This window comes from Protopterus annectens, chromosome 10.part0 (assembly GCF_019279795.1).
Source record: "Protopterus annectens isolate FY-2018-M chromosome 10.part0, PAN1.0, whole genome shotgun sequence".
NCBI lineage: Eukaryota > Metazoa > Chordata > Ceratodontiformes > Protopteridae > Protopterus > Protopterus annectens.
Genome location: NC_056744.1, coordinates 398,003,815 through 398,019,329, shown reverse-complemented (window position 1 = coordinate 398,019,329; position 15,515 = coordinate 398,003,815). Strand labels below are relative to the sequence as shown.

Sequence of the window (15,515 nt, the reverse complement as noted above, 5' to 3'; positions counted from 1 at the left end):
TCCTGCAATGACAAACTCCCCAACAGCAACTTACATGATGATTGTGTCTATTGTCTGGGGGTTTCCCACTTGTCTGTGAAACCTCCTTGCCAGATTTGTCTGGGTTTCAGTCAGCGGATGCTGAATGAAAGGACAAATAAACTTATTTTGAAAGGCCTGCTTTCTTCACCTTTTGCAGAGGCTCTTTCTGCATCAGAGGTCTTAACCTCTCCGAAGGACAATAAATGTCCTCATTTTGACCCCTCTTCACTGGCCGGTGATAAGGGTAAGCCTCATAAGCATAAGGCCCACAAGTCTTCTACGGAGCATAAGATTGCTCCCTTGGCTCTGACCACTTCGGTTCAGAGCTCAGCTCCAGTGGCCTCTGTGGACATTACTATGATGTCTGCATCGTCACCACCTTCAGCACTGACTTTTATGGTTCCAAGTGTGGTCACAGCTCCAGCCTTATTGCTGTCTATCTCTCCGGAGCTGATAATGACGTCCACTCCAGCTATTGCCTCGGCTCTGAGCTCTTTCTTGGCACCGGTAGTGCCCCTTCTGCCTGTCTCCAAGTTGGAATCTTCACTGCTGACTTTTCCTACACCATGGACCCAGTACTCCTCATGTTTGGACACATTTTCAGGACAAGCTTATAGCCCTTTTTTGGACCGACCTGACTTCCCCTCCAGAGTGTCGGTAAAGTCCATCAGGAGTCCATCTGAATTGGATGTGGTGCATCTGTTTGATTGGCTGTTGACAGCTAGAGGGATTACAAATTTTCCAAAAACCCACCCAATCTGGGTTTTGAGTATATTGCCCCCATGACTCCCACTTATTCTCCTCTCTTGGATCCTTCAGTTCTGAGGCCAATAGTTCTGACGTCCTTGGTGGGAACCCTCTCCTCAGTGCTGACAGTGACTCTCTCTGAGGCTTCGAGGCCCCCCCTTTGGGTTTCGGTTACTTCGAAACCATCCCTCCCTCAATCTCATGCTTGGGGGGGGTGGAACCTTTGGCTCCCAGTACAGTTCCAGGTTTTTTATTGGTTTCATCTTTGGAGCCAGGGGTGACACCTGCCCTGGTTTTGCTTGAGACTCTGTCCCTGGGAGCAGGCTGTGCGGAGCGGGGTGTGACCCTGGTTCTGAGATTGTCTTCCTCAGTTCCGGGCTCCCATTCCTCTTCGGGCGGACCAGATTTCCAGGTGATGGAGAGGGTGCTTGCTTCTGGAAGTGTTCCTCCTCCATTGGACCTTTCCTCTGCTCCCTCTGAGCTACAGATATCATGAACCACCTCCCCAGTACACCGAGAGCGAAACCCCTATCCAGGGTAATCTCCTTTTCGAGTCTTCTTCAGACGTTCCTACTGAAGAACCCCCTCAGAAGAAAGCATGTAAGATGAAACATCTGGACTCCCTGGAGGAGTCCCTCACTGAGGATATGGATTACAATGATGGGGAAGGGTCCCCACAGTCACCTCTGGATGATGTCTCCTTTGGAGACATCCTGGAAATATTGAAGCAGAGGGGTGACTGGAAGCCCTCCAATCCTTCCTTGGAGGAGTCTGTATTCCTGCAGGCTTTCCGCTCTTGGCCCTCTATTTCTTGGGTGACCCCACCTGCTGATGAGTTAGTCCAGCTCATCGTGCAGTGTGCATGGAAGAAACCTGATTCCACTGAGGTAATTTCCCGGAGACTGGACAAGATACTTTCCCACCAGAGGAGCAGCCCCATTGGTCTAGAGGCTTGCCAGTAGATGTTATGGTGGTGGCAGCCGCCACAAAAAAGGACCTTGCGAAGAAAAGTCCTACTGTCCACCCACCCAACATAGAGTCCTGGGTGGTGGACAGATTAAGGAAGTGAGTCTTTGCCTCAGCGACCTTTGCAGTCAGGTCTCTGAATTATTTGGCACATTTTACAAGGCTCCAAATGGATCCCATCTCTGAACTCTCTGGAACCCTCGCGGGTCACGTATCTGATGGGGCACGTGATAAAGTTGCTTCTCAGCTTTCTAGCCTAGAGTCGATCTCCAACTCATCCATGAGGTTGCTGTCTCATGCAACCAAAGGGGCAGCTAGAGCTGCGTGTGCAGGTGTAGTTACACGACACCACACCTGGATGTGCATTTGTGATCTCGCGGACTCCTTCAAGTCTTCCTTCTTGAATGCCCCTATCAAACCATCTGCTTTGTTCAGTTCCAAAGTAAAGGACACATTAGCCAGATGTGAACAATATGGAAAAACCTTGTCTGCTGTTGGCCTACATTTTTCCAAACCTCAGTGCTCTTTCTCCAGGAACCAGAGGAGTGGAAAGATATGGCACAAAAAATCTCAAGGCCCTTTCTGCAGTGAACGTGGTGAGGATTCCCCCAGAGGCAGAGGGGATTCCAATAGTGGAAGACACACCTTTAGGGGCAGAGGGGGACCCCGAAACCAGGACTCCAGGGATTCATTCTTCAGACGACCTTATCAGCACTCCTGAAGTGCTGCCTGGTTGCTTTCCTCTGGAAGCAGTTGGGGCTTGATTTTCTGTGCACCAAACTCTCTGACACTCTATTACAAGTGATCAGTGGGTGCAGAGAATAATTTCCAGAGGTTATTACATCCCTCTAATATCTTACCCAAAACCTCCAAAATGCCTTCCCAATGTTCAACCCAGTCAAAGGGAAGAGGCAGCTTCAGAGATAAGAAAGCTGTGTCGAAAACGAGTCATCCATCAAGTCCCCCCAGACCAGTGCGGATCCGGTTTCTACTCGAGATTCTTTTTGGTGCCAAAAAAGACCGGGGACTGGAGACCCATTTTGGATCACAGCCAGCTAACCAAATCAGTGGTTCAAACCAAATTCCGCATGGTCACGATACAATCCACTCTCCCATTTCTTTGGGAGGGTGTGAGGATCTGCTCGATAGACCTCCGGGATGCGTATTACCACATCAAATTGGACAAGTGCTCCAGGAGTCGTCTTCACTTCCGGCTGGGAGCCAATCATTACCAATTCAGAGCCCTGCCATTCGGTCTCTTGATGGCCCCCAGAGTGTTCACGAAATGCCTAGCAGTGGCAACAGCTCATCTGAGACTACAGGGATTCCAGGTTTTTCCATATCTAGACAATTGGCTCCTCTCTGCCCCCACCAAGCACCTACTGGTCATGGCCCTCCACTACACTCTAGCACTGGTGGAGTTTCTAGGCATCACAATACATTGGGAAAAATCTAATCTTCATCCTACCCAACAATTGGAATTTATAGGAGCAGCATTCAACACTCAAACAAGCCAGGTCTCTCTCCCACCTCACAGATGTCAGAGGTTGAGATTACAAGTACAAGTCATACTCTGTCGAAGAAAGGTGTCAGCAAGAGAAGTTCTACAGGCTCTGGGGTCTATGGCAGCAGCCATCCTGATTGTTTCCCTGGCAAGTTTGCATATTAGACTGTTACAATGGCTCCTTTTGTCCCAGTAGATATCCCATCTTCATCCTCTAAACTCACAGATCCTCATCACCAATTCCTACAAGCAAGATCTTCTTTGGTGGATGACAGCAGATGAAAATCTTTGGTGCTACCCCTTCCAGACTCCTCAACCCAATGCCACGGTAACCACGGATGCTTCCCTGATGGGGGGGGGGGCTATTTTCAGGGAAAGACAGTCCAAGGCTCGTGGTCCAGCTTGGAGACCAACTTGCATATCAATGTCCTGGAGTTGAGAGCGGTGCTGTTAGCGTTGCAGGCACTTCATCTGCTCCTTCCATCAGGAATGACTGCAATCCAGTCAGACAATATGTCCGTAGTCTGGTACATAAACAAACAGGGAGGGACCAAATCCTACCCCTTATGTCAAGAGGCCATGAGAATTTGGCATTGGGCGATAGGTTCCAACCGCTTTCTGATAGCAACTCATATCTCGGGAAGCTCCATTGTGATTGTGGACTGGCTAAGCAGATGCATTCTCCATCCACACGAGTGGTGTCTCAACCCGAATGTGATGGCAGAAATTTTCAGTCATTGGGGCCAGCCTTGCTGCAATCTTTTTGCTTCCACTTCAAACAAAAACTGCTTTAGCTTCTTTGCCCTCTTTCCCCTCAGATGGGGAATCACAGAGAGAAACTTTGACTCACGATTGGCCCACGGGTCTCCTCTATGCCTATCCTCCGATACCTTTGATACCCCTGTTCCTAAAGAAAGCAATTTGGTTGAGATGCAAAGTGATCCTCATTGCCCCTTTCTGGCCTCGACAAGTATGGTTCCCCTTCATCCAGCCTCACCTATTACAACCTCCTTGGATCCTGGACACTCGTCAGAACCTAATATCTCACCCCCAAGGTTTGACTCCCCCAAATCTGTCCACTGTCAAGCTGACAGCTTGGTTTCTCCCCTTCCGTTAGTCACCAGGCATGAAACCCTCTCCTCACCTGTCTGCGATATTATTCTGGCCTCCCATAAACCATCCACCTGAAAACTCTACAGAGACAAATGGAAAAGGTTTGCTATATGGTCTAATAATCAGATGCTAGACCCTTTTTCAACTCCTGCAGCTGCTATACTTCAGTACCTTTCCGAGTTGTTTGACGATGGGGCATCAGCTTCTACTATTCGAGTCCATTTAGCAGCTATCTCCAATTTTCATAACAGCTCAGATGGCATTCCTGTCATCTCTACCCACCTTTGCAAGACTTTTCTCAGTGGAGTTTTCCATAGCAGACCCCCTATCAGGCAACCTGTAAAGACATGGAATCTCTCTCTGGTACTACAGTCTCTCTCTCTCTCTACCCCCTTTTGAGCCTGCTGCAACATGTAACCTTAATTTCCTATCATGGAAATCTCTGTTTTTGGTAGCGGTCACATCAGCCAGACGGATATCTGAGTTACAAGCCTTATGCATCAAGAGCACGTATCTAATCTTCCATAAAGACAGAGTATCTCTTCATACTAATCCATCCTTTCTCCCCAAAGTGGTGTCTGACTTCTCTTTTAACCAGTCCATTGAATTCCCTGTGTTTTTTCCAAGATATTCCAACAAGGGAGAATACTATCTACATTCATTAGACATACATAGACAACTACGTTTCTGCTTGGACAGGACTAAGTCTTTCTGCAAATCAGATCAACTTTTCATCTCCTTTTCTGGTCCAAGAATAGGATTTGCTGTATCAAAAGTTACTTTATCAAAATGGCTCAGAGATTGTATTTCCTTTTCATACGCCTTAACAAATGAATCTAAACCTGTTCATATCAAAGCTCATTCAACAAGAGCCAGTGTAACTTCTGTTACTTTTCACTCCAGGGCCATAGATTGTATTTGCACAGCAGCCATTTGGGCTAAACCCCATGCTTTCATCAAACATTACAAATTGGATTTGGTCTCCAGGGGGAAGAGCAGCCTTTGGCTCAATGGTTCTCAGGAACGTTCTTCCATAAGGGCCACCCAGGTTCTCAAAGTAGCTTGGGATTTTGTCCCTTCTGTGATGAATAGGAAGATTAACAACTTCAGATAAAGAAGTTATGTCTTACCAAAATGTTCCATCTGAGTTGTTGATCTTCTTCCAGTCATCACACCCTCTCTCCGTCCCCCACCAAAGGCTCCTGGTGGATCTTCTGGGTCCTTGTGGTGTTTTTCAGGGATTCTGTACAGAAATGGCCTCCATTTTTCTGTTATCTTCTATATGTTGCATGCAAACTCGATCTGAGGTAACTGGGAAAAGGGCATTGTGGGTAGCAGCTTAGCTCGAGAGTTTTTGGTGTACGCGAGCTTGGTATTAGGATGACTCTGTTCCGAGGGATCGGAACCGAACCCATCAGTGATGACTCAACAACTCAGATGGAATGTTATGGTAGGACATAACTTCTTTTTTCCTCCCCAAGGTTGTTTCTGACTTCTCCATCAACCAGTCCATTGACCTATCAGTGTTCTTTCTGAATTTTTCTAATAAAGGAGAGTACAGCCTACATTCCTTGGATGTGCACAGACAGCTGAGATTTTAGTCAGACAGAACCAAAATTGTGCGGAAGTCTGACCAGCTTTTCATTTCCTTTTCTGGACCTAGAATGGGAAATTCTGTATCCAAGGATACTTTATCGAAATGGCTAAGGGACTGTATATGGTTCTTTTACTCTTCCACAAAAGAACCTATGCCACTGGTTAAAGCCCATTCCACTAGATCTATGGCAACATCTGTAGCTTTCCATTCCAGGGCTTCTATTGATGACATTTGTGCAGCAGCCACTTGGGCTAAACCTCACACTTCATTACTCATTACAAATTGGATGTGGTCTCCAGAGGGAGAGCTGCCTTCGGCTCAATGATACTCAGGAACGTTCTTCCATAAGGGCCTTCCATGTGTTTCAAGGTAGCATGGGATTCTGTCCCATCAGTGATGAATGGAAAGAAAATGAGCAACATCAGATAAAGAAGTTATGTCTTACCATAATGTTCCATCTGTGTTGTTCATCTTCTTTCATTCATCACTTCCTACCCTCCTTTCCCCTCCAGAGGCTCCTGGGGGATACTTTGGTTCCAAGTGGTGTCTTAGGGCATTTGCGCAAAAGAGACCTCTGCTTTTCTGGTCTATCATGGGCAAACTCGTTGGAGTAACAGGGAGAAGGGCATTGTGGGTAGAAGCTTAGCTCGAGAGTTTTTGGCTGGCATGAGCTTGGCAATAGGCTGACTTAGTTCCGATGAATGAAAGAAGATGAACAACACAGATGGAACGTTATGGTAAGACATGACTTTTTTATGTTCGATGGTTCATGCTTCTGTAAAATGATTGTTCAGGTTTTTTTTTCTGTTTTGAGTTTTTTTTTTTTGTATTGTGGTGTTCGCACTTGACAGTGCCCAGTATTTCATGATGTAATCATATATTGTAATGTCTTGCCTATGGGAACATATGCTATTAAACATTTAAATGCGTACTCAGAATGTTTATTGGTTTAATGCTATGCACGATAATATTTTTACAGCATTTAGGTAGGCAACAAGGTTTAATTGTCAGTCTAGTTTATAATAAATATCTGAAGGTAAAAGGTAGGAAGTTAGTTCCTCACTTAGAGACCTAAAACAATGAGTAAAAAGGTCACACAGAAAAACCAATTGGTTAAAAAACAAAAAGAAAAATCAGGCAAGACTAGACTTTCCACTGTGTGATTCCTTAAACCTCTTGTATTAGAGGCAACATCGGATATATGCAAATTACCCTTTAAGGATATCAGGTGTTTCAACTAAATGGCAATTCTGAATTTGCATATATCCCAAGTTGCCTCTAATCCAAGATGTTTAAGGAATCACACAGTGGAAAGTCTAGCTTTGCTAGATTTTTCTTTTTCACTTAGAGACCTAGAAGCATGGAGAGAGAGAAAATCCAGTCAGGACTAACCTAAGGAGAAAACCTTGTGTAAGTATCTTTGTTTCAGGTGAAAGTTCGGACTGGGAGAGGCTTACAGTCTTGAGCTTGTGTTATAAGACAGCCTGTATCCCTGAGGGGCTGTGTCGGCTGAACAGTGTAATGAGAAATTTATTAAAGTGCAGTTGATTTCTTTTGAAACTGCAAAGCCTAGAGGACTAATGTTTTTGTTTTACTGATTACTGAATGAACCTATGATTTTATATACATCCTGCCTTCAGTTGTCTTTTTTGGAACTTACACTGGTGATGTGTGCATGGGCAGCTGGGCAACAACTTGACAATTTTTAGTTGCTTACAGTACAGTTGCTGCAAAGTACAAACCTTATTTGTGCTAAAATTCCCTACTGTAGTCAGACTAATTGTGATCCTGGCATGGTTCGCTGGTATCTACAGCCATTATGGTGGATCGTGGAGTTGCAGGTAGGGAGTGATCATAGGTTGGTGTAGCAAAGACAATAGCCGATTATGCCAATCGTCATAGCTGCTATCTCAAAGACCATGTCTTATTTAGTGACATCTGAGTGCTTTTCCTCCACAGAGAACTGGGGTTGAACAGATTGGGACAGAAGAGGCACTGAAAATATACATGGATGTGACTGATTGCATGGCAGCACTCATAATGCTGAGTGCTGACAGACAGATAAAAAGACCAAAACTGCAGAAGAAGAGCGAATCTCAAAAATTGTTCTTCTACTTTAAACTTGTTTTTTGCATGGGGGCCAAGCCCCACCTGCACATGGATGTGGGGGACAATGCCTATTCCTCCCCAGACTTATATATATCAACTCCAAGATCACAGTACCTCAGAGAAAAGGAGATATGATCATAGGATCATAGGAGATTACAAGGCTATCGACCTGGAGGTCATTTTAAGCCTAGCCATTTCATCCCAATGTAATACCATAGAAATGCTAGTCAATACCCATGATTGCATTTAGTGATGACTACACATGTCCAGGAGGGCTGTGGGTGCTATTCCCGGTAAGAATTTATGGTGCTCCATCCACTCGTCCAGGTTTTTGTTGAACAGTGTCAAAGAGGTGCTTTGTTTCACAGGAATTGGTAGCCTGTGCCAAAGACGTGGCAGTCATTGGGAGATAAATCTTGTCCCTACAGCATGTCCTATTTAAGTCAATGTGGTCTATTTAGCTACCTGTGTGTCATGCCCCTCATTTTATGTGGGTAAAACCACTAGAAATTTGAAGGAGCGCATTACAGAATACAAATCGGACATACGTAAGGGAAATGAGAATAATGCATTATGTAAGCACATATTGTGCACTGATATTTCCCATAAATTTAAGTTCAGGGTAATAGATATAGTATATAAATCCATTAGGGGAGGGGGACCTAAACAATGTGCTTGAAATTAAAGAATATGAATGGATTTTACGTTTGATGGCTGACCCCCCCCCCCCTGGTTTAAACAGTGCTGTATCTCTAAAACATATTTTAGTTAAAATACAACAGAACAAACTTTGATTTTCAACTTTTATTTATTTTAAGTAACTTTTTAATGTTTTAATTGTTGCTCTATCACATGCTTGGCTGGCTGTAGTCATGTGATGGATTTGGTGTTCCTATTTAAAGTCTTAATTGCTGATGTAATGTGTTTTAGTATCGAGGAAGGCTGTGGACCCGAAAGCTTTGCTTCTTTATTAAAGGTTTTTTCTCTTGACGTTGGATTTTGTTGCTGCTATTTTTCTTCTTACAGCAAGAACTTTGTTGTTTCTCCTATTTGTCACTGGCCATATTTAGGTCCCTGGAACAGGTAGACCTACTCCCATTTGATTTACGGATATGCAGCAAGTTCATTAGGTTTGGGTCTTGGATTGCTCTGTAGGCCAGGCATAAACTTCCCCTAAGAAGTCTGTATGATATGGAGTGTAGTGACAGGGACTTTAGTCAGTCTGTGTAAGGCACATGCTGCAGCCCCTTGATCTTCTTTGTTAGAAACCTCAGGTCTCTCTAAGTGTTGTAGGTGCTTAGTACGGTATATGCAAATGGGGTGTTATACTCAACTATGGGCCGGATAAGTGCCGAGTACAGAGGCGTTATAACTTCTTTTGCTCTCAAGTTGATGCCTTTACTAATCAAGTAAAGGCATCGCCTGGCCATCTTGGACTTGATATATAAAAGTCCATTTTTTCATTAATTTTAGTCTTTGTATTTCAGGACTCGCTCATGTGGGTCTCAACTTTTCAAATAATTATTGATTGCATAAACTATGATAAATGTAAGAAAAAACTAATAGCTAAATCTGGTACAACCCCAGAGGTACAAGTAATAAAATTTCAGAACTGGACTTTTACTGTACATAAACTAGCAAGTGCACAAATACATGATTTAAAGCATATTGTAAAGCCTTTTTTGAACCTGATAGCATCAGTAAAGCAAAAAATTTAGAAATTTGAGAAGAAAACAGGTTAAAAACAACTGCGTCTAGTAAGATAAGAAAATGGGTATTGCAAAATGATCCCAAGAACCCTGATAATTTAATAGAATCCTGCTTACTTAATGACACAACGCCTAAAATGAATTGTCTGCTGCCAAGACTAAAACTACACAATGCAGGATGAAATTCCTTGGATAAGCTTTAGCCAAGTTAAATAAATGTGGTTAAAGGTTTTCAGTATGACATGTTGAGCTACAATTTGGATGGAACCAACTTCCTAAACAGAAATGACTGGAAAATCAACCCGACAATAAAATTAAATGCAAATATTTTTTGCTGATGGGCAACCCCCCTAAACTTTCCATGTGTGGAGTGAACTCCTCACATTCCCTGAAACCTGAAAACTGCAGAAACATTAACAAGAGAGAGAGAGAGAGAGAAATCTCCCGAAAGAAATAAATAAAGAAATCGCTGTTGGCACCCACTTGGAAACCACACATACTTCTCAACCTCTTAGAGCAAAAAAGCTGGACAAAGCCATAAATAAAAGTGGGACAAAGGCCCAGAAATAGGGAGAATTTTTAAATATTGCTCTTACAAACATAGAAAGTTGATAGAATAACAGATTTTGGATTAGAATGAATTTTCTGAAGGATATGAAGTCTGAAACTGAAATGTCTGTCATTATTTTCTAACTTCAGTCTTTAATGATTTGTCACTAATTTGCCAGAAAAACCACAATTTTATGAAAAACAAACAAAAAATATTAGGCAGAAATCTGGACATTTTGCGAAAATCTGTACAGTTGAGAGGTATAAAACCACATCAGCAGTTATTTCCCTGTGGGGGACAAACAACTGGGGAGGTTAGGACACAGCAAGCTTATTCCTTGTTCAGGTATACTCGCACAGAAGTACAGAACACTGTTTTATTACACATATATATATGCACATGCAGATGCACACACAACACATATGCTTGTGTGTGTGTGCGTGTGCACGCATGTATGTTTGCTTATGTGTGTACATGCATGTATGCATGACAAATGAGTCATCAAAACATTTGGCATGTCCTTTGACCCTTTAGAAAATTAAGGCAGTTATAGAATTATAGTTGAATCGCAGTGGAAAGACTGGACTTGTAAGAGATGATGACTTTGTAAAGGAAAGTTTGAAAATGTCTTTGTGCACATGCTTGATGGAAAGGTGTGAAGTAGTCTGACTTTCTGCTTTCAGTCTCTTCTGCGTTTAATAAGCTACAAGACTGGAATCTTGATCTTGTTAAGGAAAACTGTGATAATATGCCTGCTTTCCATCTCCTGAGTTAATACTGGTTCCTTTGACTGACAATGACGACGTGAGACTAAGAGAAAGATTATCGAGTAATGGAGAAAGGAACCAGTGACAAACTTCATCAGGTGACTGCTCTGTGCACACATGCTACATAAAAGTAAATAGAACAGAATCCTGTCTATTGAATGATTATTCTTAATAACATATCATCAGGTTAATAAAATAAATAATTAAAGCCAAGAGCTCTTCTGAACATGTCTGCTTCATGAATTTAGAATGCACTATACAGAAACACGTACCCTCAAAGCACTTGCAACTCAGAAGCACACACTGTCACCCTGTTTACAGCTATTGCCAGGAGGACATAAAAATTTAGCATGGCAGCAGGTATTAAGCTTAATCTCAGTGGAACTACATATTTATTTGCCTGCCTATCTGTTTAGCCATCTATCCGTTTATCTATCTAACCATCTATCTATTTATCTCTCTATCTATCTAAATTGAGACACATCTGTGAATAAGTCATAAGTAATTAGTTCAATGTCTTTTTATAGCATTATTAAATAAAATTTTAGATGGAAAGTTCGATTCACAGAATTTTGCAAAAAAGTTACAATTTCTTCAACATATTATCAGATTAAGTTTTGGTAATGTTTCCAAATAAATATTGGTTTGTGCTTTGAATACTAGGTTACCCACTGGACTGAGACCCTCTTTCAGGGGAAGCTTGGAGAAAAGCCCTCCAAAAAGGTAAGAAAGAAAAAAAAACAATATAACCACATAATTATGAGTACTAGGCTATATTTGTTAATTGTATTTTGTGACTGACACTCTAATTCATGCTTACAAATGTGCAAGCTGTTTGATTTGTGTATAAGAGTAAAACTGTGGTATCTTGAAGAGTTTTCTTTTCTCCAAGATATAGTGATTTTGAAGTTAGCATGTTTCAGTAGTAGAGGTGGATGGGCGCAGCCCTGCCATGGTTGCTTTTATAGTGAAACAGCCGATTTCAGGTCTTGCTATTTCACTGTATGTTTGATACGTACTGATTGCCCCTTTTAGGTCACTTATGTATTGAACTTCTATCAGAAAGCACATGACTGGATGCACTTTAAAGGAGATAATATGATAAAAACAGCAAATGTTACTTGGAACAGTGAAATAGCTCAGAAGCTTGCCTTCATGAAAAAAGTCCTTTTCGGTAATATATACCTAACTGTTCAAAGGTTTCAGATATATACATTCTTGATTGAGCAAATATAATAATATTATTGACAAAGTATGAAGAGGCAGTTTGTTGAAAGTCAGTAGAAAATGCAGTTAAATCAACTAACAGCCAAGATATACCCAATCTTATTATTAGCACTTTATTTATAATTACATTTCATTTGCTCTCTGAAAACACAGATACTTTTTTGAAGGGGTACACGCTACTTGTATGCTTAATTCTGGGTGGGACCAGATGCCAAGCGCAGCCTAAACATTTTCTGAAGTGATTTGTCAGAGGAGCTGACTTTTTGACATTTGTTAGGTATTGATTGCCATATGACTTCAGAATTCTCAATGAGTTTTCCATTCTATGAAATTAGGAGGTTATGAGGAAAGTGTAGAGTGTATGCGAAAGGAAATCCTAAGGACAATGTGCATTTTCATCAACTGATATTTTATTCCAACAAAAGGCTTTGAAAAAAGTGAGATCACAGAAAGCAGGTATTAAGGAAGTTTTCCCTTTTCCCCAGTATTGTGCAATCTTGGAGTTAGTACATACTTGGTTTTGGGGGTGTGGTTGGCACAGTCCCCCACTTGTGGAAGTGTAGGGGGTCATGCCCCCTGCTCTACCTTACTAATGTGTGCTAACACTAACTGAAAAAATATTTTGAGCTCTCTCTGCTTACTGCTTGCTGCACATGGTGTGATGGATTTGCAGTGTTCTTAAGACACTCAGTCTTGCTGGCTGGATTCTGCTAAAATTCAAAGTCTAGTTATATTTGCATTCACAGTCTGTTGCATACAGAAACTTGCAGAATATACACTGATGAGAGAATATACTTTGCAGCATCAACTTTAGAGAGCAGTAACAAATAACTTTTTATAATAAACCAAACGGAAACACGTTGCAGGCTTAAAGTACTGTTCCAACTTTACTTCTCATATAGTACAGATGATGTGAGAGATATAACATTTACCTTAGGACTTGTGTCCCTACCATACCTCTAACATAGTTGGATTTATACAGCTCTTTATATACACTTTTTAGTCATGCATAAACATATTTTTGAGGAAACACATTGTTCTGTATTCTATTTTGGAGAATTGCTTATCCTGTAGAAACAATACTAAGCTTCCTTGTTTAACAATGTCTTGTAAGAGACCAGCTTTTCTGACAGTGTGAATATCCTGTAACAGTGTCCTGATGTCCATGTAGAAAAACATATTTTTGAGGAAACACATTGTTCTGTATTCTATTTGGATCTGTGTATATGAACATATGTTCTTGTACCAATGCTGATAAGCATATCCTGTTTTTTTATGCAGAAAAACATATTTTTGAGAAAACACATTGTCAGAGATCAGCTTTTCTGACAGTGTGAACATCCTGTATTTTATTTGGATCTTTGTATAAAAACATCTGTTCTTGTGCCATATCCTGTTTTTCATGCAGAAAAACATATTTTTGAGAAAACACATTGTCACAGTGTCATAAACATATCCTGTTGTTTTAGGAAAGATATTGGGCCAGATTCAGGAAGCCTCCGTGTAAGAGTTATAACTCTTACACGGAGGCTGCAGTTAAACTGTGTGATGTCAGCATGTCATGCATATGCATGAGGTGCATGAGGCATGCTGAATCACACTAGTAACTCTTACACGGTCCGTGTAAGAGAGTAGGGGGCGTGTCTGTAGGCTAAGCCCTGCAAGCGGACATGCCCCCGGAAGACTAGAATGGCTGAAAGTAAACAGCCACGAGAGAGGCCATGGAAATGTGAATAAACACACTACACAACACATGCCCCGATAGACCATCAGTGTATAAAGTGAAGAGATGTTATAAAATTAAATTAAAACCTTTTTTTTTTATTTTTAAACCCCGTAAATGTTTGCTACTGTGTGTGCTCGTGTGCGCGGGTGTGCTACTAGCGCAATCACAGTTAGCAGTCAGTGGAAAAGGATATAAGAACTAAATATGCAAAGTAAGCCAAGATGTAATAGCTTAGCGGTAGAGTTGCCGGCCTAAGAGTAAGCAGGCAGGGTTCGAGCCCCCATAACAACCTTTTTTTTTTTTTTGTAAATAAAAACTAAAAAGCCCCCTGACAGTATTGTACAAATGTAAATGTATTCCCTTTTGTAAAATGGAATGAAATGGAGCATATATTCTGAAGTAACACAATAATAAAAATAGTTAGAAATGTACTGATAGCTAAGCTGCTGTGAGACGGAGTGCCCGTAGCTGAGTAGTGTTTAAAAAGCTGCAAACTGCGTGCCCATTGCTAGGCATCGGTTTAACAGGCTGAAACTGTTTGCAACTAGCTGTGCTCAGCTGAACATGTGTGTCACTAGCCAATTAAGGTTTATCCCAGCACACCGCTTTGCGCCGCTCCCACAAGCTAACTGCCAGTGCGCGTTACCTCCGCAAACGGCGCAGACCTGGTTTTAAGTGCTTAAAAGTGCTTTTGGCATGTTTGATTGACAGGTCCTCAACTCATTTCTGTCAGGAAAATCAAAAGTCAGTTGCCAGAGTCGAACCCAGGATACCATGCACTAGAGTCAAGGTACTACACCACTAAGCCATGACAGCAATACCATGAAATGCAGAAATAGCATATATATGGGATAAAATCCAGAATGGAGCATGAGAAAGCATTTTCAGTGAAGTAGATACAATTCCAAAACGGCCAATCAGAGAAATGTGCGGGAAAAGCGGCATATATAAGCCCCATAGGTGGGAATACACAGCAGAAATGATTGTAGAACAGAGCTGCAGTCAGAATGAGTGGAGTAGGTGAGGGACGTTGCTTTCGAGCACAGCGTTGGGGCGTTGAGGAGTCCAGATACATGGTCTGGCTCCTTGTCCATCATCACGAGGCCCAACTCATGCAGGGCCAGGTCTCATGGGGAGCATATAGGGCAGAGGCATGGGACCAGTTGGCTCGTGATCTGACCAGTGCTACTGGCATTCCACGCACTGGTGAGCAGGTCCGTCACCACCATGCGGACCTGAAGCAACGCAAGCAAGACCAGTTGACCGAATGGATCCAGGAGGCCCAGGATATGCCCAACGCCCCACTACTGAGTAAGTTACATTTTACTTATGTATGTAAGGATTTCAACTAGCTGATACCATGGAGATGTGTAGTCCAATATTACTTCTTTCGTATTACAGCTGCAGGTGTCTGCTCTATGAACCGCGAGATGCATGCCCGTAGGCTGGTGCGGATGCGCCACCATGCTGGTTAGTAAC

General features: G+C 42.3%; 1 long non-coding RNA gene across 1 annotated transcript in view; it reads left to right on the top strand.

The window, feature by feature from the left end:
- Positions 1–15,515, top strand: part of LOC122812790 — a 273,611-nt gene that overhangs the window by 128,924 nt on the left and 129,172 nt on the right. Inside the window, exon 3 of the long non-coding RNA XR_006366567.1 lies at positions 11,747–11,806. This is a non-coding gene — a long non-coding RNA (uncharacterized LOC122812790). The remainder of the gene's footprint in view (positions 1–11,746; positions 11,807–15,515) is intronic.